This window comes from Octodon degus, unplaced genomic scaffold (genome assembly GCF_000260255.1).
Source record: "Octodon degus isolate 3935 unplaced genomic scaffold, OctDeg1.0 scaffold00003, whole genome shotgun sequence".
Lineage (NCBI taxonomy): Eukaryota > Metazoa > Chordata > Mammalia > Rodentia > Octodontidae > Octodon > Octodon degus.
In genome coordinates, this window is record NW_004524579.1 from 18,651,411 (window position 1) to 18,654,831 (window position 3,421).

Genomic DNA, 3,421 nt, shown 5'->3' on the forward strand with positions numbered 1-3,421 from the left:
AGGTGTTTGGCCCCTTTGTCAAAGATAAAGTGGCTGAATTTGGCTGGAGTTGTTTCTCCATCTTTTTACTATTTTCCATTGATCTTTGGGCGTGTCTTTGTGTGTGTGTGTGTGTGTGTGTGTGTGTGTGTGTTTGCCAGTACCATGCTGTTATTACCACAGTAGCTTTATAATAATAGCTTCAAGTAAGGGAAGGTCATGACCCCTGTTTTGCCTTTGTTGCCCAGAATTGCATTTGATATTCTGCATCTCTGCTGGTTCCAGATGAATTTTAGTATTGTTTTCTCTTATTCTGGGAGATATGGTGTTAAAATTTTGATTGACATTGCATTAAATCTGTATAACATTTTTAGAAATACGACTTTTCACTGTGTTGGTTCTTCCTACTCAAGAACAAGGGATATTTTTCCATTTTCTTTTTACTTTTTTTTTTTTTTTTTGGAACTGAGGATTGAACTCAGGCCCTTGCAAGCGCTTATTCTACTGAGCTATCTCCCCAACCTCTTCTTTCCATTTTTCTGATATCCTCTTCAGTTTCCTTTTTCTGAGTACTGTAGTTTTGGGTGTTAACTTTGTATCCAGCTGTGCTGTTGAATTAAAGTAGTAACTACAAGTCTTTTGGTTGAGTATTTGGAGTTTTCTATGTAGAGTATCATGTCCGCAAATATTGATAGTTTAACTTCTTAATTTCCCTATTCCTATTTGTTTTCTTCCTCTTATCTAATTGCTGTGGCTGTTTCCAGAATTATAATGAATAAGAAAGGGGACAGTGGATGTCCTTGTCCTGTTTGTAGAGTGAATGCTTTCAGTTTTAGTCCATGTAGTGTGATGTTTGTTGTCGGTTTGTCATAGATGGATTTTATCAAATTAAGGTAAAGACCATCTATTCCAGTTTACTGTATGGTTTTTATCATAAATGGGTGTTGGAATTTGTCATACTCTTTCTGTACCTGTGGAGATGATCATATATGGTTTTTGTTCTTGGCTCTGTTAATATGGTGTATTACATTTGTTGAATAGCATATGTTAAACCATCCCTGCATCCCGGGGATACATCCTATTTGGTTATTTAATGATTTGGTGCAATCTCTTTGCTAGTATCTCATCAAGGATTTTATGTTTCTATGTTTATTACAGTATTGGCCTATAGTTTTCCTTTTTGGTTGGATCTTCTCAGGTTTTGGTATCAGGATAATGCTTGCATCTAGGAATAAATTTGGGAGTATTTCTTCCTTTTCAGTTTCATTACAGAGCTTGAGGAGCAGTGGCATTAGATCACTAAATTTCTTTTAGAATTTAGCAGTGAATCTGTCCAGGCCTGGGCTTTCCTTTGTTATTAGGTTTTCATTACATCTTTAATTTCACTGAGTGGTATTTGTTTTTGGCTTGTTTGTTTTTTTTTTGAGACAGGGTTTCACTATGCATTGTAGGCTGGTCTTAAGCCCACTTTGTAGCCCAGGCTGGTCTCGAACTTAAAAGAATCCTCCTGCCTTTGCCTCCCAAGTGCTAGGCTCACAGGTGTGTGCCACCACACCGGTCTGATACTTGTTTATTTAAAATTTTTATATTTTCTTAATTCAGCTTTGGTAATTCATATGTATCAAGGAATCCATCCATTACTTCTGTATTTTCCATTTTAGAATACAGGTTCTTGAAGCAGGCATTGATCTTCTGGATTTCTGCAGGATTTATTGTGATTCCTCCCTTTACATTTCTAATTACAGGGGTTCAGATCTTTTATTGTTGTTTATTTGCTTTTTGATAAGGTTGGTTAAGGGTTTATCAACTTTATTTTTTCGAAGAAGCAATTTTTCATTTATTCTTTATATTGTTAGTCTCTATTGCATTAATTTCTGGTCTGATCTTTCAGATGTCCTCCTTCCTCTAGCTTTGGGCTTCACTTGCTCTTGTTTTTCTAGAAGTTTGAGGTTTAATATTAGGTTGTTTACTTGAGCTTGCTCTTTCTTTTTTTTTTTATATGAGAATTCACCATTACAAATTTTCCTCCTAGAACTGCATTCATTGCATTCCGTAAGTTCCGGTATGTTTTATTGGCATTATCATTTAATCATTGAAGCTGTCTAATTTCTTCTTCAGTTCCTTCTGTGACTGGTTGTTCAGGAGGGAGTTAATTTCCATTTGTTCATGAAGTTTTGAGGTTTATTTTACCATTGATTTCCAGTTGCGTTGCACAGTGGTCTGATGATATGCATGGGATAATTTCATTTCCTTTGCATTTACTTAAGAATGTTCTTTGAGCCACTGTATGGTTGGTTTGGTGCATATCTCGTGTTTTGCTGTGAAGGATATGCATTCTTTTGTGGTTGTATAAAACATTGTAAACATCTGATAAATCAAAATAGATCCAATAACTTCAAAAATTTGGTTCAGTTTTGATATTTCCTTGGTGATTTTTTGTCCAGTTGATCTCTGTTTGGTACAGTGGAGTATTGAGACTCCAATTTAGTTGTATTAGTGCTTGATTTTTAAAAAAATCTGTTAATATTTATTTTATATGTAGCTGGGTGCACTGGTATTTTGTGATTATATTTATGATTGTTATCTCTTCCTCTTAGATTGTTCCCTTTATAAGAATATAGTGACTTTCATTGTCTCTCTTAATCATTGTTGGCTTGAAACCCACTTCATCTACAAATAGAATAGCTATCCCTGCTTTTTTTCTGGGTTCCTGTTACATGGGATATTGTTTTCCATCCTTTGACTTTCAGTCTATGAATTTCTTTGTCAATTAAATGTGTTTCTTACATACAACATATTGTTGGATTTTGCCGCTTGATCCATTCTGCCAGTCTGTTGCTCTCTTTTTAATTATCTTGCCTGATGGATTTATTCTGTTTGGGTCATGGAGTAATAGTCCTTATTATCTCTTTGAGAAATGTTGCTAGGGAGATAGCTCAGTAAAATAAGTGCTTGTCTGGCAAGCACAAGGTCCTGAGTTCAATCCCCAGTAACACACAAAAAAAAAAAAAAAAAAAAAGAAGAAGAAGAAAAGAAAAGAGAAGAGAAATGTCCTTCAGAATATTTTGGAGTGCGGACTTGGTGGTTATTAATTTCCTCAGGTTTTTTTGGTCGTGGAGATATCTTAGTTCTCCAACAATTTTGAAAGATAGTTTTGCAGGATATAGCAATGTGGATTAGAGGTTGCTTTCTTTTAGGATTTGAAATACTTAATTTCATGCTTCTTCTAGACTAGAGGGTATGTGTTGAGAAGTCTGTTGGTTTCTGATTGGCTTTCTTTTTTTTTCCAGAATTTTATTGAGAAACAAATAACAATGAGACAGTTTCAAACCAAATTGGTAGGACAGTTTCAATAATTAACACATTGCGTACATTCTTCCTAGTGGTTAATTGCTGTACAAGATGCGGACATGATATCCTATTTACAAACACCATTAGAACA

The 3,421-nt window shown here is 34.9% G+C and overlaps 1 protein-coding gene across 3 annotated transcripts in view; it reads left to right on the forward strand.

Annotated features, from left to right (window-relative positions):
- Positions 1 to 3,421, forward strand: part of Pik3c3 (phosphatidylinositol 3-kinase catalytic subunit type 3) — a 140,362-nt gene that overhangs the window by 11,461 nt on the left and 125,480 nt on the right. The gene's annotated exons all lie outside the window — the stretch shown is intronic.